General features: G+C 35.5%; 1 protein-coding gene across 4 annotated transcripts in view; it reads right to left on the bottom strand.

Moving 5' to 3' along the window:
* The window catches only part of ajap1 (adherens junctions associated protein 1), a 129,443-nt gene that overhangs the window by 101,519 nt on the left and 2,157 nt on the right, over positions 1-25,767 (bottom strand).

The following is a 25,767-nucleotide window of genomic DNA, read 5'->3' as shown; positions in this document are numbered from 1 at the left end:
CGGCCTGCATGGCAGATTTCCAAGGCGCAAACCACTTTTAAGCAAAAAGGACATTATGGCTCGTCTCAATTTAGCTAAAAAACATCTCAATGATTGCCAAGACTTATGGGAAAATACCTTGTGGACCGACGAGACAAAAGTTGAACTTTTTGGAAGGTGCGTGTCCTGTTACATCGGGCGTAAAAGTAACACAGCATTTCAGAAAAAGAACATCATACCAACAGTAAAATATGGTGGTGGTAGTGTGATGGTCTGGGGTTGTTTTGCTGCTTCAGGACCTGGAAGGCTTGCTGTGATAGATGGAACCATGAATTCTACTGTCTACCAAAAAATCCTGAAGGAGAATGTCCGGCCATCTGTTCGTCAACTCAAGCTGAAGCGATCTTGGGTGCTGCAGCAGGACAATGACCCAAAACACACCAGCAAATCCACCTCTGAATGGCTGAAGAAAAACAAAATGAAGACTTTGGAGTGACCTAGTCAAAGTCCTGACCTGAATCCTATTGAGATGTTGTGGCATGACCTTAAAAAGGCGGTTCATGCTAGAAAACCCTCAAATAAAGCTGAATTACAACAATTCTGCAAAGATGAGTGGGCCAAAATTCCTCCAGAGCGCTGTAAAAGACTCGTTGCAAGTTATCGCAAACGCTTGATTGCTTTTATTGCTGCTAAGGGTGGCCCAACCAGTTATTAGGTTCAGGGGGCAATTACTTTTTCACACAGGGCCATGTAGGTTTGGATTTTTTTTCTCCCTAAATAATAAAAACCCTCATTTAAAAACTGCATTTTGTGTTTACTTGTGTTATCTTTGACTAATAGTTAAATGTGTTTGATGATCAGAAACATTTTGTATGACAAACATGCAAAAGAATAAGAAATCAGGAAGGGGGCAAATAGTTTTTCACACCACTGTATATATATGTTTATGTGCTAGCTACCTGTCCAGAAGCTAATGGAAAAATAATTACTGCATTGACAGTTGAATCACTATTCCATTTATAGCAGAACACATTTTTCATAAAAATCTCAAAAACAATGCCTAATGGGTGCAAGCATGAATTAAGATGGAATATAAGGAAATCAAGCAAAAAAACTTCCCATGAACCCTTGCAACCTTGCAATGTGCTTTATGACTCTGGGGTATTTTGCCTAATTTCTAAAACGCAAATGTTTAATATTCATTAAGCACAAAAAGTTTGAAAAATCAAATGTTAAATGCTTAAGCGTTCATGTGGGAGTCAATGGGAGTTGTCCTAGGAAAAATGTATGTGGTTTTCTCAATTTGAGTTTTTCAAATTTTTCATTTTGAGTTTGTCAAATTTGGAGTTTATTCAAGTTAAAAAAAAAACTACAAAATTCACACATTTGAAAACTGATAAATAAATCTCTTAGGCAATGTGCCTTGATGTTTTTGCAACAAAAAAATGCTGTTACTGACCCATAAAAAAGTACAATAATATTTTATAATATATGTATCATTTGTAAAAATGTGCCCAACTCTTTCATCACGTTTTTTCCTGCACCAGTTTGACAAGGAGGCTGATGGAACGCATTTACCGTTCCATTTATTGAGTCAAGTTCCATTAGATGTCGAAGGGCATGTAAAATATTGGACTGTACGTTAAGCCTTTACATCATTTATTACATCACACATTAATATATATTAATAACATTCATTTTTTAAAGCAGTTTTACAGAACAGACACATATTGCCATTTTTATGTGTTGGAAAATGATTAATATCTGACATCCTGATCTCATATTACTTTCTGAAACCTTTCCGAATCCCAGTATTGTATGTTACACTTGTTTTATTAAAGAAAATCCTGATTATTGATTTTCTCAATTTCATAAGACCCTTTATAAAAACTCAGTATGCCATTAATACCACATAATTATAATTCATTTTTCATTATGTACAAGCAACAGAAGCCAAGCCACACACAATCACAACAGAACATGAATTTTTCATCATAAAGAGTTCAGTGGCTATTTTAGTATTCCCACACAATGGCACTGCATACAAACACAGACTTTGCATAAGGTCCTCCTAATACTGGCTGTGTTTTATAGCTCATTTATAAAAGGGTTCAACCATAAACCAGAACCTCAGACTAAAGGTGCAGAGATCTTGTCATCATACTAATTCTTAATGTAATACACATTAATAAGATGATCATGGTTTAAAGATTAAAAAGAACATGAACCTTTTCTGAAACCCTTTCATTTGGATCCCTTTGCTCTACAAAGTAGGCATCAGAAATATTACAGAAAAAAAAGAATTCCCCCGTTGAGCTTCACCAGCAATTTAATATAGAAAGATTACTGTGAAATTTCTGGCTGCCTATATCCCTCTCTAATATGAGGATGTCAGATACAGTGCTGTTTAGGTGTTTGGAACTAGAAGGAATAAATGTAATGCTTAAAAAGCTGATGCTGTGAATTACAAGCAAAGAGCCTTATTTACACAGAACAGTGGAGAGCTGGAGCAGAGTTGTTTAAGGGGCATATAAATTTATATGAATAAAGCTGTGCAACAAATGGGTAGCAGAGTGTAAAACTGTTATTTAAAAACCAGTATAAATCATAATATAAACCTTTATAAAATACACTGCTTTATATTGCTTTTTACTGAAGAATTTCTACTTGCACCAATTAATTTAAACTGATTACAGCAGCTCTAAGGCCATATAAAATCATCACTTTTAACTTTGTAATAGAATATGCCCACTGGTGCAGAGGAATAAGATATGCGCAACTTTATAGATATCAATTTTATTTTATGACACTGTTTATACCATTCCTTTGGTGGAAAACATTTTACACACCTTTATAAATAATCATTCAAAGTCATATTTGTGTAATTTTCATGTTTTTTGAATAACCTCACATTTCTTTAAAAATGACAAATGTTACCTTATTTATTAAAAAAATCCCAACAAAATGTTTTTCTACATACATACAATATCTTGAATTTGTAATCAACTCATCTACAAGCTCTACAATTTTTTTTTAAAATAGTTAAAATTGTGCGTAGGCCCCTGACTACTTGATTGTGCAAGCTCTCAGATGGCAACATTTTACATTAGAGGTTTTTGCACTTTTTTTGCTTAATAAATATAGTATTTTGAAACCATAATCCAAATTCATTATTTTAAGCACAAAAATATTTGCACTACATAAAAAAATAAAACTTGCTCACTGATAAATAACCCTAACAGCGTCAAGAACAGATATTTGCCATTAGTGATGAGAGAAATGTTTCGACAGCCATGACAAAACTTTGTATTTCGTAAAAATTGTGGCAAAATTTTACTGTGATCATTTTCGGTGCACAATAAAAAGGTTTGAGAGAAAATGCCATGAAAAACACCCATTGCCTTCAAAGTATTTCACACAGAAAAAGCCTCAAAAAAGCTTTCAATGCATTTCTGCACAGAAAAAAAAACACCCATTGGCTTCAATGCAAATTTTCCCCATTATACACCTCAGAAATAGAATGTGCCTTTAAAAGTTACCAATTCTGCCAAAAAACCTTATTAGAACTACAGGTATAGGACCCATTATCCAGAATGCTTGGGACCAAATGTATTCCGGATTAGGGGTCTTTCCGTAATTCTGATCTCCATACCTTAAGTCTACTAAAAAATTAACAAAACATTAATTAAGCCCAACAGAATTATTTTGCATCCAATAAGGATTCGTTATATCTTAGTTGGGATCAATTACAAGGTACTGTTTTATTACAACAGAGAAAAAGGAAATCAGTTTTAAAATTATGACTAATTTTGATTAAAATGGAGTCTATGGGAGACAGGCTTTCCGTAATTCGGAGCTTTCTGGATAACGGGTTTCCAGATAATGGATCCCATACCTGTATTAGTTATTTGACTTCAACTGGCTGATTTCCCGGGGTGTTCAAGGGAGATGACAGGATTTAGCACTGAAAGATGACATCCAAACTCCATCTTGTGCATTGGTGGCTGCAGTTTGGTGAATGTTGTATACCTTTCCTCATGTAAATACAGAGTTGTTATTGGCTAACTACATTCGTCAACAGTCATGAATGATTAAATAAATTGATATATAAGTATAAATGTGGCAAGTATAGTAGTTGTTGTTGGAACTATATGACATTTACTATGATCTTGGAAACAAGCACTAATGGACACAAAGGCGCACCACTTAGTGCTTATTCAAATTTAGTGCTAAATGCAAAGTGCAGTGTTGATGGGTGCAAGACATATCATAGACATATCATAGGCCAGGTGGTAAGTATAGGGCTTTTGCTGGGGCTCCCTAACTTGCACGTCTGAATGATGCACATGTTAAGGGACAGGTAGAGGATTGGGAGGGAGGACACAGGCCATTCTCACCCTTGCCTTTGTATTTCCCTAAATACTAATGTTCTTTTGATCTACAGTCTATTAGTTATACAGATGTACAGTCTATATTTTACAAGTGATTCCATAATAAAAATCTTTACTTTTTAGTCAGCAAAGTTGAATGTCTACATTAGCGTCAACAAATCGAACGTGTCATCTGCCAAGAAAACAGCGAAAACAAATTATATACCTTTTCAAATTGCACCTTTAGTAAATAATACAGATAGCAATTCTAGCTTGGATGTTAGGCTTTTTATACAAGCAATTTCTACTGAAGTATTGCTACTGTCAATTTAAAAGCATTATTGGTTTAACACTTAAAGAAAGTAAATCTAAGAGATAGGTGCCGCTTGTAGCATGGAGAGGAAAAAAAAGGTAAAATTGTGTAATTGCAAGATAGTAAGAGATGTGTTGATTTATAAACAGTGAAAAGAATATAAAGGATTTTGATAGTCTCATAACAGTCTTTTAAATCTTTGTTTTTTTATTGTTTTTCTTTTCTCTAAACTATTTTATATTGTTATTGTTTAATATAGAAGAAGTCACTAAAATAGATGAGCATGTTTCAAAGTTAACTACTAAAACATTTTTTAAAAAAAGAGCAGAAATTTTGCTTTGTACTATAGAAGATAAAAGAAAAGGAGAAGGGGGTGCAGGCAATGATTTAGCACCCCTCAACATATCATAATGTTTCAATATTTCTGCTACTTCTCTATGCTTTTACACCTTTTGAGGGGTTTGCCAATCTACTACAAGGCCATTTTAGCAATACAGGTTCTGCGCTGATTCTCCCCTTTGGGGTCATGTGAACCAAGGTATGTGTATCAGGAACATATTAAACTTGAGTCGTGAAGAAAGAACAATAACTATATGTGCAGGGGATTGATTGGTGTAGGACAAAGCAATAAAAAGCTATAAAAAGTGGTAAGTGTGGGTACAAGTCTATATATATTAAAGACTTGTATTAGAGTTATCTACTTTTATCATGCTGACAAAAACATGCTTATCTCTAGAGAAAAGTATACATTTTCTGGAGCAGCATGATTTGATTAACACAGCAATTTAAAATAAAACTATAGATTGATTTTGCTGTACAAGTTTATTTCAAGAATAGAGTGGGAAAACAATCTCATTGTGATGTGTCTAAAGAGTAGAAGAAAAACTTTAGACAGGCAGAATAATCTTTAATCTCTCCTATCCCTAAGGGCATCATTCCTACATATTGGGAGACTTTCCTTGGGCCGGGTTGGAGCTGCAGAGTGCCATTGAGCCCTATAGGAGACTTTCCTTGGGCCAGGTTGGAGCTGCAGAGTGCCATTGAGCCCTATGGGAGACTTTCCTTGGGCCAGGTTGGAGCTGCAGAGTGCCATTGAGCCCTATGGGAGACTTTCCTTGGGCCAGGTTGGAGCTGCAGAGTGCCATTGAGCCCTATGGGAGACTTTCCTTGGGCCAGGTTGGAGCTGCAGAGTGCCATTGAGTCCTATGGGAGGCTTCCAAAATCATGCAAAGTCTGAAAGTTTTGCCCGCAGTTTACGAGCACTCAATATGAAAAAGTCGCGACAATTTACGAAAAAGTCGTAACGGCGACGAAAAAATCGCAAAAAATATGAAAAAGTCGCAAAATGTTTATTTTCCAATCGGAATTTTTCCCATTCGGATTTGAATTCATGGGTTAGTAAATCAGCCCCTTGGTGATACATAACGTATAAGGCTTCCCTTCCATTCACTTCAAATACCTTCTATATTTAGAATTATCCCTCTATATAACCCCCCCAACAAACTGGCATTGGATATCAACAGTGAAACTTTTACTGAATTAAATTGTTTAAAAAATATCCCCTGTCAATATGTGTGCTCATGTTTTCCTACTCCTAATAAAGTTAAAAGAACTTTGGGTCTATTTTCAATCAAAAGTTTAAATGCATAGAAAAAGTTGTCTAATGCATATAATACAGATCTATGTATGTTGGCTATTATTCTTATACATTTCTGGGGCAAAGATTATTGATATGCAACACCATTTTAATTAATTCTGGCATCTCTCAACTACATAACAAGGAGCAACAATATTATAGACATGGGACACATAATTTAGAAGCCTTGGGATATGAGTTTAAATGCCATCCTCATGTGTAGCTATGCTTTACTGTCTAAATTGGCAGTCAGTGGGTGTTCTTTCTACCCCATGAAATAACACAACTATCAAAAATTCCCACCACTTGCGAAACATGAATTTCAATACAGGCAGAAACTTAAGGTAAAAATATTTGAACCCATGGATATTCCATAGACCCATAACAGTGCAGGAATTTGGTATCATGACTACATTTAAACAGCAAAAGTAATTTACTACTAAGCTTAATTAGTATAGTGTCTCCCAAAGTGGTATTTTGGTCACATAAGGGAATCTTTCCTTTAAAACAAAAAGACACAGTGTGTGCCTGAAATCATGTTCTAGCTGACACTCTGCCCAATTAAGTATACAGGTATACAGGTATACAAGTATACCTGTTATCCAGAATGACCAGAACTTGGGGTTTTACAGATAAGGTTTCTTTCTGTATTTTGGATCTCTATACTTTATATCTACTAAGTTATTTGAACATTGAATAAACCCAAGATTTTTTTTGCTTCCAGTAAAGATTAATTATATCTTAGTTGGGATCAAGTACAAGACACTGTTTTACTATCACAGAGAAAAAGGAAATTATTTTTAAAAATGCGAATTATTTGATTAAAATGGAGTCTATGAGAGATAGCCTTCCCATAATTTGGAGATTTCTGAATTATAGGTTTACGCATAAAGGACCCTATACCTGTACCAGTAAACTACTTCTGCTGATTATTTTTATTTTGTAAAGTCAGTACTAATTCAATTCATGTTTAGTCCCGCATACAGTTTATTGTTAAATTTGAATATAAAACCCTAGACAGTTTATAGATGCAAATTCTCTCTAATTTCCAGTAACAATACCTAATTTTATCTCTCTGCTACAGGACATTTTTTAAAAGGGTACTATACTTCCTAGGTCTATATAAACTTAATGAATAGGGTTTGTACTTAGCATACTTTTTTGCCTTTTCCTTTGATCATGAAAAAATGTCATTTTTTGTTACTTCTAAACTGCGCAAACAGTGAAACTGCAGCTACTCGATGTTTGGTCCTTGCTAGTAAATAATAAGATTAACAGTGCAAAGATAATAATGGACTTCTGCTTATATGTGCACTGGGAATCAAATTATCTACTTGGCAAGGACCAATTAAGATCAAGCAACAGATTTTTTTAACATACGTGTGAATGGTCCTGGACTGCTTTAAAGGAAAAGTAACACTAAAATTTTTTAAGTAAAAAAATCTATTCTACCCTCCTCCAATAATTACCCTATCCTTCCCAGCACTTATTATTCTGAGTTCTTTATTAGAAAATACCTTGTAAAACGTTGCATCTGGTCATTTCAAGTATGGCGATATGGTGATCCAGAAGATGCAGAATCCACTATGCGATGATCGACATCTCCTCCTAGCCCGACTCCTGAAGTCTTAAGTCAATTGTTTGCCTGTACAGAAGGAAGGCTAGGAGGAGATGTCAATCGATCATTTGATGCTTTAAAGTAAAACTCCCTTTCTAGTAATGTAACTAGCATTAGCATGAGTGCTCCCTCAAGTATTGGGATTTGGAAATGGCATCTACAAGTTCAAAGGGTGAGATAAAGGAAAATGAACTCTATAAAAATGTTTAATGTCAATGCTAGGTGTAAATGTTGGCTTTGATTCAGTGAGCTTAATTAAGGACTAAATCAATTGTAAAGCACTACCCTTTATATCCTCATTTAAAAGAAATATGTATACAATTCAAGTTATTAAAAGGAAGGGGATGGGGAGTTAGAGAGGTTACCAGGAATTACTGATTCTGTCAGATATAATTTACTGGTTCTGTGAACCATATCTGATCTCAAAAATAGTCTTGCTATCATACTGTACAAATGAGTTTCTGTTTCCACAAAGGCCATGGCAATTCATTGAAGACCATTATTTTGGTGCAGTGTAAGCAAACACAGAGCTTCCATACTATTTAAGTATGATTACGCTAATTAGATGATATTATCTTGGCACTTTTTTATTATTTCTTAGAACAAACTTTGGTTCTTTTATTTTCCCATTATAACTAAAATAGCTAAGACAGTTATGTTACAACTAATAAGTTTCAAAGGCCTTGCTTGAATGAATAATTTACACTTTCTTGTTCAGAAGGAAACACGGTTGTAAGTTTAAGAATTCATGTTGCATTTATTTCTCATTAGATATTATAAAGATCAGTTATAAATTTTGAAAATGATACAAATGTTACACGGATTTTCTTGATTAAATGAAAAGTCTAACTCCCATAACTGAGGCACTTTTTGCACAGCCGTTTCCTGCTGAATGATGTTGCGCTAAACAACAGAAACCCAAACAGAATATAAATCTAATGAACATTTATGTGAAAGTCGGAAAAAAATAAATGTTTCTTATAAATAATCTGTTCTGGGGATAACAATACGTTGTACTCATAGGATATTTGGCTTATAAATATGGTGCAGTATAGTCTCATTGCTATTCTGTCCAACATTATTATTGCTGGGGGTAATGGCTGGCATATTAAAAGTTGTTCAATTCTGTTTTTGGCTTACTCCTAGCACTTTTTGCTAGATTTCGATTCCTTCAGTACCTTAAAAAGGATATATTGCATTTTTTAAATCACCCTCATCAGTGTGGGAAAATTAGCTTTTGAAATGGTAGGCATGAAGGTTTCTTATGTAGAGAAGAGACAGGGGCACTTTGCCCAATTATTTACTCAAAACACATTGGCATGTTGCTTATCTTCATAGGCATAAAAAATAAAGAATAGTCTCTTAGAGATGAGATTGTAGTTTTCCTAACTACCCCAAGGTCACTCCCAGGTTATGGGCCACTACAGGGTTAATAATGTGTTACAGTTCAGAGATCAGCTTCGCTCTACTGGCCAGGTCACAGTAAGCGAAGCACAGTAATGCTAATGTAATATAATAAAAAAACATAAAAAAATAAATATCAAACACCTATATTGGATCTCCTTATAGATCTCCTAACAGTCTGGCAGTAGTAGTTTTCTATCAGGTCTGCCTAGCTACTAATATGCTGATATCCTACAGTGCACATCATAATATTTTCCACCATATGTCCATGTGAATACACACCAACTTCTAGAGCAGAAATCAAAGTACTAGTTAAATATATATTTACTGGACACATGTAACCCTATTGTTAATAAAAGTGTGGACAGATGATAAACAGTGCAAATTACATAATTCCAATTACGTAAGTGATATGTGTATGTATGTAAATTAGAACTCTATTGCCATATAAAATATTGCTATTACATAATACCTTTCTACAAAATGATCAGTTTTACCCACAATGCAATATTCTTACTCAGAACTCTAGCTTAATTGCCCCAGGTGCAAGGTTAGTAAATTGCATGCAAACAAGGGGATGTTATACCTGTGAGGGAAGAGAAATTAGACTAACCTTCAAACTGCATGTTATTCAAGTGGTGGAACAGTAAGTGCCTACAGGAAAAACACAACAGGAGCATTTTCCATACTACCTTGTCAAAGCAGGTTTTTGATATAAGGGTTGTATGTACTTAAGGAGGTGCAACTGACAAACTGGTGCACAGTGGTAGTAATTAGTGATGGGCGAAAAGTTTCGCCAGGCATGGATTCGCGGCGAATTTCTGCGTTTCGCCATTGGTGGATTGTTTCACGGAAAAATTTGCCGCACGTCCAAAAATTGTCGCAGGCGTCAAAAAAGAATAGTCGCGGGTGACAAAATAATAGCCGCGGGTGACTTTTTTTTTTTCTTGTACGACATTTTCGCCGTTTCGCGAATGTTTCCCCGTTTCGCGGATCTTTTGAAAGATCAGCGAAGCAGAACAGATTCGCTCATCACTAGTAGTAATTATGTAACCTCTATAGAAAGCTGCAGCAGAAGCCATGCATTAAGATTAGTACAGCAAGATGTGGAAAAAAAATGAAAATGCCCTGTGTAATATAAGCTATTTTGGGCTGGGTCTATTTATGTAAATTAAATCATTTATTACACTAATAAAATGTACAGGGGACCTTTGTGTTCGGGATTGTGCATTGCTAGTTGAGTAGGCATGTAGCTTTCTGAGAAACAGATGCCTTGCCACATATATGTATAACACACTGAGATACAGGACTACATAGCAAGCAAGTCACAGTTATTAAATAATGCATTAATGTATCCTTTGACAGATCAATCAAAAAGGCTGCCTTTGGTCACAGTGACTATGCAAGAACTAGCCAAGCATTTGAGTAATTGTTTTGTAGACATATATGAGATATGCTTATTTGTTCCTGATTTAGTGATTTCTTTATAGCTGAATGCTTAAAAATACTCAGCTGAATGATCAGATATGCTCATGTCATTATACTGTATCTATTTAAGCTATTAAGCACAAGGGCACACAACTGATTTACTCCCATTTTTCTAGAGGATTCTAGCTGTCTAGCTGAACATAAATGAGGAAAGTTCAGTGGTCCTTGTCTTAATGGCCTGCTGCGTTATTTTACCAAAGTATAACCAAGAGAGACATGTAAAGGCAAAGTAAAAGGACTATGACTGAAAAGGTGTTTTGATTGACATACGGCGTTAATTTTTGCTGCCATTCAAAGTTTTTTGCACTAAAACTCCCAAATTCGAATTAGGCTTTTAAAACTTGAATGTTTGATATTATAAATTTACATTTTTTTTTTAAATGTACACATTTAGCATCTAAAAGCTTGTGGGTTTATGTGGAAGTCAATTGGAGTAGTCCTTGCCAAAATTCAATGCCAATGCAAAATGTTTTTTTTTAAATTGAGAATCAGTAGACTATTTGAAAACAGTAAGTAGAATACAAATTTGAAGCATTCAAGTTTTTCTCGTGGTTTTATACAGTTGAGTTTTTTAGATTTGAGTTTTTTATAAATAAACATTTAGGAAAATTTTTTAGTTTATTCAAATTGGAAAAAAAAACCTCTAAAATTCACAAATTCAGATTCTGATAAATAAGCTTCTGTGTGTATAGGATTACATAGTATAAGGTAAGGTTTTAAAGTGTGTAACATGCATTATAAAACCATACCATATACCATGAGGTCTGCTTATAAAAGCAGGTTTTATTGTGTGGGAAATAGTACAAAGTAATGTGGCCCATCTTACACTTGATTAGAAGTCAGTAAAAGCTTTCTGTGATATGGTTGTCTTATTTCTGTGAAGCATTTCATTTGCGTGTAAATTAAGTTTTGGATCACATAGATTTTTAGCATGTGTATGGGGGGAGCTGTTTCTGAGTACAGACTGTGTACCATATTCATGACTGTTTACTATTGGTCTTCACATCCCCTGTGTAAAACTCAGTGAATCTAAATCTATCTCAACCTATTATGAGACCTATCTGTATCTATCTGCTGACGGATGTCTGCATATCATTCAGGAAAGTTTATTCTCCAGCTTGTTGTAGTTTTGACATCTTGCTGTAATAATGATGTGGTGGGCTTGGCTGAGGTAGCTTTGGTCTGGATCTTAGGAAATATAATGTGGCCAGCCCTGCTAAGTGGCTCTGCCTGATCCTCAGTTTCCACTTACACAGTGGTGAAATGTACTTCACCAGTTTACAACCCTCAGAGGAAGCAAAGGGAGCAGACTGTTTGTGTCACACAGACATCAATTTTAATGGTCACTAAAGGATGCCCTAATTGACTAGAGAGTTAGCAATTGCCAACCTCCATGGAGGCTACATCTAAAAGGAAAATGACTTAAAAATGCTTTTTATATTTTGCATGTTTTTTAATCTTTTTTTTAATGTTTTTTTGTAACCCTTGTAAAGTATCCATTAAAATTAATTTACTATCTGTATTTGTAGCTTGTTCTTTGCTACTATCCAGTTACAGTATTTAAAGTGATATGGTTGGAGAATACTTCATACTCTGCCTTAGGTGTGGTTCCAGTTATAAACCAGGGGAATATTATTCCCAGAGTTATTTCCAGAGATCCTGATGTAGAAGAACACTTGTCTGCAGAAAGCCTGGCAGAAGCAGATTTATTAACACTCAAATACATTTTTATCACAATTTATGTTTTTTCTTGCATAAATTGCAAGTCAAGATATAATAAAATAAAAAAAAAATTCAATATAAAAATTTGCCATCAAATATCAGGTGAGGTCATGTAGACATTAAAGGTATTACATTAGAAAAATGTAAACTAATAAGTGTTATGTTGTTTGTTTTGTTTGTTATTAGAAAAAGAAAACAATTTTTTTTATAAATATGCCTCACTGTGTTTCGCTCACTAGTGCCCAATAGACCAGTCGCAAGGAGTATTTGTTGTTCTGGGCTGATTAGTGTGACATTAGGGAGCAAAAGTACATTGTCTAGTGACCTTTCATAAGGGCCTGGACTCACAGGGATTTTATATTGTTCTGAATTCCATTTTTAACGTTTAGAACCTACTGCTTTCCCTGTCCTCGTAAATCTCAGACCTTGAATGTTATTAGTGATTGGCATAAAAAAAACATGCTGAAACCTGCTGAGTCTGCGCAACACAACAACAATGCTTTTTTCACCCTTTAAACAACATTCTACTTTATTATCTTTTGCCAATCAGCACTGCCCTCAAAGACAATTAGTGTTACTGCGAATTCTGATAAAAGATGATGAGACTTGAGGTGCTGTAATAGGCTATCCTTCTGCCAGTCCTCTTGATGACTATGCAGATTTTAGCACTGACAGGTTATTTTAGAGATAAACAACATTTACCTATTCTGCTTAGTCATTATAGTAAACAGAAAATCTAAAATCCCATAGCACATTTATAGAAAAAGTACAGTCTATTTATAAACAGTGTTTGTATGTGTTAATGCAAAATGCAGAGGAGAATTATACTGGTCATTTTCTAACACAGCGTTGCAGCAAAATCAAACTTTATATAACTTTGAAATAGGAAATAGAACAGCTTAGGGAGGACTGACAATCCTGTCCTGAGGAACTTGTGTGGGCTATCCACGGCTGGCACAGTCTCTGTACTTTGCCTAGCCCCAACTTTGATCCGGATAGACTTCTTACCCTTTAATCAGTTCAGTCCCTCCCAAAGAGCTCTTAATTCCCCCCAGGTAGCGCTTCCTGCCCCAGAGTACCTTCCTCGTTGAAAAGAGTGGCTGCTCCCACGTAGCAGGTAACCGGGCAATACCTGTTCACTCAGGGGACACAATCTCAGAGTTCCACAGAGGACTTTATATTCCCTGGCAGTCCTGCAGACTTTTATACTTTTTAGTCTGAACTCACACAGTTTGTGCTGACTGCTCACTCTGGGTCTCTATCTCTGTACTGGCAAACAACAGCAGGGGCTCCCTTTATAAACTGCTGGGCCCGCCCCTAGATTTTTGTCTCCAAAACTTAGGCACACCTCTCCCAGACGTGCACTGGGGCAGCCAGCCAACCGGATCCCTCCCCAGGCTGTAGCTAGGCTGGATGAGATCACAAACTGAGAAACAGGGGGCAGGGTTCTCTGATCCCCTACAGTATCAATATGTATTGTACAACATTTGCATCTTTTTAAGCACAACCACACTTGCTGTCATAAATTTAGGCACAACATGCCATTTATATGACCTTTTAGTTAAGTTGTAATAATAATAAAATACAATGTATTCAAATTGCTGACTGACACCAGTTTTGTGTTATGGAGAGCATACGTATTGCTGATTTGTTAGGAGAGCTAACAGCAGAGGTAAATAGGTACTGCAGGGCACAAGGCTTAGGGCCATGGCCCAAGGGGAGATAAGCTCTTAGCTACTGCAGGTGACTAATCTCCCCAAAATGCCTTTGTAATGTAATTGTGGCTGACTAATCTCCCCATAGGCCATGGCCCTTATACTGCTCATCCTTAAACCCTAGTGATAAAACTGCACATATATTATCCTTTGTAAGTAGGGACTGACTTTAAATGACAACTGAATACTGATTCGGTATCTTATTATAATAACTATACATTCTTGCTTCAAATGTCTAATATTATTTGCAAATCAAATGGGGCCCATTCATTAAACCACAAATTTTCTCCAATTAAAAGCATGATTGGAAAGAATTCAGAGTAACCACGATAATTTATGATCGTGGTTGCAATCCGAAAGTTGCAAAATTTTCATATCTGAATGATCGTAAACGGCATGTAAACCTTTCTGGCTTTGAAACTTCAATCCATGATTTTGGAAGCCTCCCATAGGACTCAGTTGCACTCTACAGCTCCAACCTGGCCAAAAGTAAGTCACGATACCGAAGCTTGAATGAAATACGAAATGGTTGCAGTCTTTGCGAAAAATTTAACAAAAACCATGAAAAAGTTGTACTATTTTAACAATATTATCATGGTCATAAAGAAAAGTTCTAAAAATTTGAAAAAATACGTTTTTTTCTGATAAAAAAAATTGTGGTTTCATGAATGGGCCCCAATGTATTACACCGTATTTAGCCCTGTCAATAACTATGGCTCAATTATCTTCCTAATATCAGGACTTAACAGATTGCATAGTCTGTTTAGGGATTCATTATAACCTCTGTTGCTACCTCTACCTGAATTTTTATTCCCATATTTCTAAGTTTAAATATTTCAGCTACATTGTTAGGCATTAATAAATCCTAGACTCCAGGTTTCAACAAGGTCCTATTCCAGTGTGCACAGGTTTGTCATTTTGTTCCTGATAGCATCACCCAGAAACTCGTGGTTCCTACATATGCATGGAACAATAAGGATTCTTAAAACAGTTCTTTAATTTTTACATTGCCTTCTGTTCTTTGTTTTTAGTTTCAGTTCTACTTTCTGAGCACTGCTGTGCAGATGCATGTGTTTTTATGTTTTATGCGAAGACAGCAGTTTTGGCTGGCAATGTGCTGAATTTAGGTACCCCGCGGTTAGGTTAAGTGTATCGAGTTAGTAAGCAGCCAGAGAACTTTGAGTTTATGATACTCTCTGGAAATGAGAAAGTTTTGTAAAATGAATATTATTTAGGAAGGTGGATTGATGAGTTGGGTTTGGGGAAAAAAAACGATTTGGAGGGAAGTTTTTTGGACAATGCCCTTAGGAAGAAGCATTATTGTTACTTTCTCTGAACAAGTAACAATCAAATATATTCATGATTTATTAGAACATGAAGTGTGTGGATTCACAGAATTTTCATTTCAGGCACTGGACAACCAAGGGTATGAACTTTGAATATAATGTAATATGTTATGTGTAACCCATTTTTTAAAATAACCAATATAATCTTGTCTGAACATAGGATAATAACATATATTACTTCCTATACTTACTTTATGTACTACATTATATACAATTATAGTGTTTTGTAAATAAAGACAAAATATTTTCAAATTGTTTGTATAACTCTACTATTTCTATAATGGTGTCGTATTTTTTTCCCCAAGTCATTAGTTAAGCAATTAGCATCTATCTATCCTTTTTGGTTTTTGGTATGTGTGTACGTTGGACATAAAGTAGCCTGTGATCAAATGCCCCATGTAGGCACAAAACAAGTACAGTTATATATTTTTTTTTAGATATTGGGGATACTCCTGCCCAAATAGAAAAAGTGCTTGTACAATTACTTCAATTATTTAAATATTACTTTGAGAAATACAGAATAGCCATCTCCATAGACTCGATTTTAATCAGTTTACATTATTAAAAGATGATTTATTTATTTTTTTATGTTAAAAAAAAATGACATTTAATGAGTTAAGTACTATTGAAAAAACACATAAATATCTAAAATATTTTTTCTTGTAACCTAGCTAATATGAGAGATGTTGGAGATGAATTAAGGTTCTCTAACTCTGGATTTGTTAGCATGCAGATTTTGTAGACTAACAACAATGTTATTCTTGGAATTATTCCACACAGGTAGTGGACAACGTGATACTGAGAATTAACTTTAATATTGGACAGGGAGCAGGTGAAGGATAGTAAAGTCAGCTAGGGTAAGGAGGAAATGAGAGATGTCAGATGTAAAGAGACAGCAATGAAATTCTCTTTTCAACACAACAGAATAAAAATGAAGCACAAAAATAGACTTGTCAAGTTGTCAGACAGCTAACAATATACAGCCAGTCACACTTTTTTTCTATATTCTAATCACTGGCTGCACATAAATGAAGGCCCAGAAGGAATATAGCAATATTTATATTTTAAAGAAAACTAAAGTCTAACATTTTATTGCTGATTGTTTTTGTATTAGGACCTAACTAAAGAGGCTTGGGCTTTAGTATAAGTATTGGATCTGTTATCCAGAATGCTTGGGACAAAGCATTGTGATAAAGGGTCTTTTTGTAATTTATATCTATTTAAACATTAATTAAACCCAATACAATTATTTTGCCTCCAATAAGGATTAATTATATCTTAGTTGGGATCAAGTACAAGGTACTGTTTTATTATTACAGAGAAAAAGGAAATTAATTTTTAAAAAATTTTATTTAATTAAAATGCAGTCTGTGGGAGATGGCTATCCTATAATTCAGAGCTTTATGGATAAAGGGTTTCTGGATAATGGATCCCATACATGTATCACAATGACCTCACTTCGACCAAACTTAAGTTCTCCTTGTTGATTTAACTGGCATTTGTGTGGACACATAACAAACATTTCAGGTCACAACTCCTCACCATATTGATCATGACCCTTGTTATTTCTTGTGAGAAGGTTATCAGAATGACGCGAATGCTTTACGAGAACACAGAGAAAATGATAGGGAAGCAGGAAAAAATCTAAGACAAGTCTAGGCAAAACTAAGTCACAGGCATAAAAAAGCATTGTGAAATCTGCTGAGTCTTTGCCACAGAGCTTAGTTTATTAGGATTCCAGAAAATTCTCAGCATAATAATATATAAATGAGGACAGCAGTATTTCCTGCCTTGGCAGAGATATTGTAGCAAGTAACACACTATCAACTTCATGCCAAAAACGGATTGTAAAGCTCAGCCGATGTCAATATACAATTCCTCGGTGAAGGCAAGAAAATAGTAGCTTGTGTGTGCCAGTTCGAAATGCAGAGAAATAATATGTTGTTCAATATAAAGGTTTAATTCATCCTATCTTCGTATATAAAACAAAATAAAGAGCACCGTAAACGGTAAGGTTTATCCTTTTTAAATGTAGATGATCTCTATACTTAGGATGCTTTAAACAAAAGTAAAACCTGAGACAAGTCTAAGCAAAAATGAGAAATGCGAAATGAGAATAGTTCCAACCTAAATAATATAATTATTATCTCTATAAGTCAATTATAGTAGAAATAGTAGATATACAATGTTTAATTGGCCTTATCCTTTCTTGTATTGGTCACTGCTGGTTTTATTTCTCTTCTGCTCTGTGTTCTGTCATTTTAACAGGTTGGTGGTATCAAAGGATGCCTATTTCAGTTAATTGGCAGGCTTTATTGGCCAGTACTTCTGGTTCATTAGGACTAGTTTACTGTGGCTTCCAAAGTCTCCAGCACTAGTTTATCTTGCCTGTTCAGATTCTGCCTAGACCCTATTATTGTTTCACTAAGCCTGGTACTCAGCGCCGGATTTGTCGAGTCCAACATTTAAAATAAGGCTAATAGCAACTGTAAATTCTGTGACCAGGGTCCTTGTGCCCTGAGTCCCTCACTTGCAGATGAAAATAGAAGTCCTCAATGACTCAAAGCACTTGAAGGTAAGAAAGCCTTTGAGAAGTTGCCCCAAACTTATGTCCTGGGAAGAATTACCAATCTTCAGAAAGACTTAAGGAAGGAGATCCCTGCCCATAGAGATTACAATCTAAATTGGAGAGTCATTTACAGACACAAATAAGAGGATATTAGTGTTGGAAGTTACAGTGGGTGACATTACAATATAAGTGACAGTTCCCAGTTCAGGTGCTGTGTGAGTGCTCCAAGAGGTAGTCTTTCCATTTAGTTCTATAGAGACTGAGGGTAGATTATACCCTAATCTCTCAAACAATTATTTAACTGTTTTTTGGGACTCTTGTTTCTATATCCTGTGTTTGTATGTATGTTTGTATGTATGTATGAATCACAATATATTAAATGAGTAAACCAGTTCTTGTTTTCTTCAATAAATACAGACCTTTCGAAACTATGGAATTTTTTCATTTAAATGAAAACAAGAGCAGTATTTGAAGGCACAGTCTCTGGGGTTTAGAATTCCAGTGTTGTGAACTCTAAGTTAATTAATTCAAATGCACCAAAAGGTACAATCCACTTCCTTTTCTCTTGAGCCATTAACGCAATCAATACTTTGTACTAAAATGTGAGCTTTTAAACCAATCTCATATAAACACATTTTATGAGCAAGCAGCAATTCATGTGTGCAAATGTGTAATAAGCCAAGCAAAACTCTGAAGGCATATTTATGGAGGTGAGAGACCTGTAAATAATGAAGCTTAAATGTTTAAAGTAAACCAAACAAGAAAATGCTATGGCTGTGGTTTATTTGTTTAGCAGCAATTATGTTTTTAGTTCATGACTTTTCATAGAGCTTAATTCAAGTCATAATCTCAAGTCACAAAATGTATATGTTTGTACATATTGCAGTATTTGTGTATTCAAGACTGTATCTTATTATAATAGTTAGCTAACTATTCATTTTAATGTGAGTTTTGAAACCTATGTTAACTTATTGCTTATGAAGAAATATTGGGTTCTGGATTTTTTTAATGGTCATAATGGGCCACCATACACTAAAATGTTCTGGGCTATGAAGAAGTTTTGGTATTTCTTTCTGTTGCAGCTATCTCTGAAAAAATCCATTATCAGTAGGTGATCTATAATACCATCTGACCACAACTTGCATCCCTCTAGAGGAACTGCGATATTACAGAAAGGCTGTTGGAGGTGATAATATTGGCTGTGGTCAGAGAATGATGGTGTCTTATTGAAGGCTGAAATTGCAGGCATAGTAGACAAATGGTAAGGGAAAATAAAAGATAATAATATAATGGAACTTTAAAGGAGTAATGTAGCCTTTTTATGGGAAGAATATCTCGCAGAGCTCTTCTGAAAATAATGGTTCTACAAATTCTAAGGCTATTTGAAACAACATATTTTTAAGACTTTTTCGTTAATCTAAAAATCAAAGTCAATGATACTGTAATAAAGAAAAGGACTACCTATAATTGTGGCCAATAATGGAGATGGTAACATAGCTACAGCTTATTTTATGGCCCACACCACCAAAATTCTAGATAAGATGATCTGTTTTAACTGCATATATTGAGAAGTTACATTAGCAGAGATACAGCGTAGGCCTTTCTGTATTGCTGGGCTCCTGCTGCTGTGTTGCACCCCTGACTGAGTCATAATGATATCATTAAATCCAGATCTTTTGACCCTTATAATAGATATCAATAAAAGGAAATAAGCAAAGTGTGGCAAGTTAGAAATGCTAGAAATGAATATAAGGTTGATACATAAATAAAAATATATTTAAGAAGAACCCCTCTTATCAATTTTCATTTAAAATGTTATCAACTGCTAGGATGACTTTACTGTCTGTACAAGGCTTGATTTCATAGTTTAATTTCTGCCTTCAGCGATCTGGGTTTTGTTAGATAATGTCATAAAGTATTTATCATCCAATTCTGAGGGATCAAAAGGTTATCTGAACTTGTTTCCCCCTGCATGACCCTTCTCAAAATGTCACCTATTAGTAATCCTTCCATTCACATTATAGCATAACCTCTTAATTTCAGCAGGATGTATTAAGCTATGAGAATTCTCCAGAGTGCACAAAACCTTGCTTGCCATTTAACCAAATTCATTTTTTAAGTGACTTTTCTGACACATTGATAAAGATGTTCAATAGCTTGTGAGGTTTTACTCACTGGAGAGTTTAATCACCACTTAGTCTGTCTCTCCCCATATGCTTCTGAACCAGGTACAATTTACAATCGTGACAAAATGGAGCCAATCTTCAAATGAGAAGATCTGAAATGCCTAAAGAGCTGTGGTAATGACCCTCCGGGGTGCATTTTAATTTTATGACTTCCATCAGTTATAATCTATCATTTTGTTGGATCACTTGATAGATATCGTTTGGATACACATTAGTTTTATCCCCTGTTCTTACAAATGAATGTCATAGATTTTGAAAAAAAAATGTCACTTTTTTCTGCTATTAATTAAGCATCAAATCTAACTGATTTGTTAATAATGTGTCTTTCATTGTGTGTGTGTGTATATATATATCTAGCTATATATATATATATATATATATATATATATAGACAACAAAGCACTCTGTGTATATTTTCTAACCACTATAATGTGAATTGATTGAACATTTTGGAATATAGTACTAAAGGGCCAGTAATACTTGGCATGGGATCCATAAACCAGAAACCCATTATACAGAAAGCTCCAAATTACAGGAAGGCCATCTCCCATAGACTTAATTTTAAACAAATAGTTCAGATAGGGGTGCTACCCCAAAAGGCCTGAAAATTAGTCAAGGAAAAAAAGTGCTTGTGGGGCACTATGGCATATATTTTCCCACATGAAAATATATATAATGCAAAAACAGGAGCACGCCCTCAAAAATAAATCAAAAGCCTGGGTGCTAGTAATACATACATATTTTAAACTTCAGGTCTTTTCAGGAACACCAGACTATATTTGGTTCAAAAACCCAATATTTTGGTATTTGACTGACTACATGGACTGGCAGTCCGATGAGACTTTTTTCATGTAGCAATAATAAAGATAATTGTGCAGTATCCTTCCCAAATATGTGACAAATACCTGTACTATTCTAGTTATTCCTAACCAGAAAGTCATAAACAGTACAAACAAAGGGTTTATGCTGCCACTTTGTCCGGGAAGATCTTGGGCGTCTAATTAGTTGTAATCTTGGGGAACTCTGCTTCACTTACTTTCACAACATAAGTTATAATTCATAAATGTAATCAGCCATCCTCCATCTTCCCACTGAGCAAATTTAACCTTAAAAGAACAGTAATGAAATTCCCTGTTACTGTTTACATGTAACTGCAACTTTATCTGCATGTTGACCAATTGGAATCACATCTTGGAAGCCTTATTTAAAGGACTAATAACACAATTTTTTTACATTAGACCTATGCCTTCTACACACTTTTATTAGCATATTTAAAATACATAAATGTTAATAGCATAAGTAGATTTTAAATAAGGACCATTACCAGGTATTCTCAGGGCTCAGGCTGCAGCACTTCGTTTTACACACTTCCGGGCAGCTTCCCCCTCTACCCCCTCCCTCTCCCTGTACAATGTCAGCAGGGCGCTCCGCTTACACAGAAAAACAAACAGAGCAGGAGATAAGAGGGCCTCCGTCTCCCAACCCTCTCCCTAACCAGTACAAAAAAAAATCTATAAATAACTTTTAAAGCAGTCTCCTCACGCTGGAAAATGCAGGAAACTAACTTCCGGTTTTAACAGGAAGTCGCCACATCACCTTTTTCAGCTGTGCCCTATACATCCAAGGTAATGATTTTTATTCAATAACCACTTATCATATTTAAATTTCAGTCTGTTATATATATTAGCTAAAGTGTATAAAATGTATATTTGAAATGTCAAAAAATTGTGTTACTGGTCCTTTAAAGAGGATGTAAAGCTTTGGCAATTTTGGTTGCTATCCTAAAAACTGTTTGCCAACACCTACCAGCATAGCCGTTCACAGTTCACAAGCTAAAGCTAGAGTTGTAGCCACACATCAGAGGACTTCCCAATACCTTTAAAGTAAGTTCTCAACTTAATGCAGGAAAGTTGAACCTGCCAGGAGAGGGGTCCAAGTGTGCAAGAATGAAGCTGGCAGACTCAGACTGGGGCTGGGCATGATGTAAATATGCTGTACTAACCTTAAAAAAGGGACAGCTTTGACCTTGTATTATGACTTTATGGTGCATGCCTCTTTTACAGAGTAATAATATGATAACAGGAAGCATAAATGGGACTGTTACTCCCTTTACTTTTCTCAAGGTTAGAGATCACACTTTAGGCAGGCAAGATTTCAATGGAATTCTCAGTTGTTAATATATATGATAAATAATATATACATCATAAATAACATCTACCAAACACTGAAACCAATTTGGCAAGTTCCATTTAGCTTCTGTTTGTATGTATAGTCTATATATTTATTTCCAGGACTTCCAAAAAACATAAATATATATAAAAGTTTAAACAAAAGTATATACAATATTGTATGCCACAAGTAGATGATACAATCCTGTAAATACAGAAAACATGTTGTTTCTTAGTAATAAAGCACAGTTTCTATGTGCCTCGCCAGTGTGAGCAATGCCAATGGCAGCCATGTACAAAACAAACTGTATAGTCAGAGAAAATATGCAAGTCCCTTTTCCTACAGTATGACTAAAGGGATAATGTGATCACATGAGTCTTGCAGACACACACAATCATTAATCATGTCTTACCAGCTGCCTTCCTGTGTGGCTGCTTAGAATATGTTGCTTGCATTGACTTAACCCCACAGTGATAAAAGGATTTCCTTTGCCCCATCTGACCTTATCTGAGGCAGCTTATAATGGCTGTGATTAGGAGCAAAAAGGGAAAGTTGTACTCACCACTAATTTTGAAATTATTAGGTGGGAAGCAATTAGGCTGTTACTCATTTGGAGGTTTTAACCTCAAAAGCAAGCAAGTTGCAGGTAAAACGTAGTACCTTTGCTAAATGTATAATGAAGAAGTAGAATTCTTAATTAATTAGATGAAAGTGAGAGTAGGACTGGCCAGACCGAGGATGACTTTGACGTAGTTGGCCAGCTTGTATATATTGCAATATATAGACAAACAATCCCTGTTTTATTTTAAAAGGAAGGCATTTCTTGGTAGATTAATGTCCTACAGGGTCGGAACTAGGGGTAGGCAGAAGAGGCACCTGCCTAGGGAGCAACATTGAAGGGGCACTAAGCAGGTACCTCTGTTGCTAACCTCTAGTCTGGGATCTCTTACTCCCACCACTGATTTCCTGGTCGCTCCCCCTTCTGCACACCGTCTGTGTGCTTTAGGGCTGTGCTCCCCCCTCAATGCTGTGCATGCATGCGCGTGGGGGGGGGGAGCAGCGGTGGGGGCGAGGTGGCCCGCTTGGCCCACCTCTGATGTCCTATATATATTGATAATGGGTGAGTGTAGAGGACCTCTTGTTGCTGGTTATAGGAGATTGGGAGCAGCCAACGTTACATGAAGCCGACTGCATCTCAAGCTCTCAGCTGCTTTCGGGTGCTACTGCTTTAAATAACTGTTATGTGGCTTCTGCCATAGAGCATTATTTCTCCTGTTTCTCTCAAAAAAGAAACACAATGCAAAGGTTGCCCTATTAGCCTAAGAATATTCATAGTGTTACTTGATCTCTAAAAAATGACTTTATTCAAGCAGCTCTTTTTCACCCACATTTGTGCAAAGGTGTGCTTGTAGTCAACGTTAAAATAGGCTCTCAGGTACATAGAAAGAACAGTGGCATAAACATTTTCAGCTTTGAATAAAGAGAACCCTAAACAGTCCAAATGCCTTATCATCATGTCTTCTATATTCCAGAAAACAGTTGTCACAAAAATGACCACCTTCATAAACCAATATGATACATTTCATCTTTAGGAATGGCAGAATCCTGAAATCAACATTGTGTTCTAATTCGGCTCCATAACCTGTTTGCACCACCAATATATTCAGCACAGTTTATGTGATATGTAGCCACTGAACATTGCGAATACACAAGCAAGTAGAAATGCTGAGGTCCCACTTGAACGGGAAACTTTCCATGCAAAAATAAGAAATGCTCTAGTATTTACAATAATCATTTAAATATGTGACATGTTCAGGAAGTTTGCTCAGTCCTCTATGTTTTAATATGTTATATAGGTATAGTACCCATTATCCAGAATGCTCAGGACCAAGGGAATTCCGGATAAGAGGTCTTTACGTAATTTGGATCTCTATACCTTAAGTCTACTAAAAATCAATAAAACATTAATCAAACCCAATAGGATTGTTTTGCAACCAATAAGGATTAATTATATCTTAGTTGGGATCAATTACAAGGTACTGTTTTATTACTACAGAAAAAGAGGAAATCAGTTTTAAAATTCTGTATTATTTGATTAAAATGGGGTCTATGGGAGACAAGCTTTCCGTAATTCAGAGCTTTCTGGATAATGGGTTTCCGGATAAGGGATCCCATACCTGTAAATGATTTTTTTATAAAGTGTCCACAAAGGAAACCAAAGGATTGGGCACATTGTATGAACAGATTCACATCCCCAGGTTGAAAAATGTAACTTTCTGAAACATGAATATGACTGAAAGGCTATCAAGTCTGATTCTTGCAGGTCAGTGTTGTATAAATAATACCAAAACTATAGCCCATGCTTGTGACCAGATATATTAAAACTACAACAAACCAACAGTATAAAGAAAATCGCTAATGGGTCTCAGGGTAACAAAACAGAGGTTTTGGAATCCTTATCTTAGCACATAAGGTTATTCTAAAGTGCTTACAATAAACCATATATAAGAATGTAACAGCTTTATGTCATTAACTATACATCACAATGATCTGACAGCTATTTCAGATACATATTAGTTGAAATCTGTGATCTCCCCACTTACAGTATTAACCTATATATACAATACAGTATGTACTTATTTAGTTTTTAATTGCTTTTTTACTGAAAATGGAACTGTATATTAAAAGGAATACAAGTTAGATACTAATAAACCATTCATTTTGTGGGGAAGAAGTTTCACACAGAAGCCTTTGGTGCGTTAGCTTGGAGCATAAAAATGAGCAATGAATTATTCAGGCAATAAGGTCACGTCGGAGGATGACATCCGTCAGGATAGCCGCAATAACACCATACAGATAAGGGCAGTTTTGTATCTGAAGGGTACCCATTGTCATCACTTTTTATCAACTAAACCCTCGCAGCTGCAGATCTCAAGTACTTTTGTACTGAACTGAAGGCTCTTTAATTCATCCAACTGATTTTATTAAATTGCGCCTGTCCTTGTTACAGGTATGTCCTTATTTCCATTGTATTAGAGCCTATTAGGAGTGTAGTGTTCCCTGACAGTTATGCTGCTCTAATGTTCTCCTATTCAATGACACACACAAGAGAAATTGGTTAAAATTATACAGAATGTGGAACACTTGCCTCTGAAAGCAATGAGACCCTGGCATGGGAATAGACTGTTTCTAAAGCTGGAGCCTAGCACCCTCTAGTGGCAAGTCAAAGTGTAACCTGTTAATTATAACTTC

This window comes from Xenopus tropicalis, chromosome 7, assembly GCF_000004195.4.
Source record: "Xenopus tropicalis strain Nigerian chromosome 7, UCB_Xtro_10.0, whole genome shotgun sequence".
Lineage (NCBI taxonomy): Eukaryota > Metazoa > Chordata > Amphibia > Anura > Pipidae > Xenopus > Xenopus tropicalis.
The sequence above is the reverse complement of the archived record's forward strand: the minus strand, read 5'-3'. Positions and strand labels throughout refer to the sequence as shown.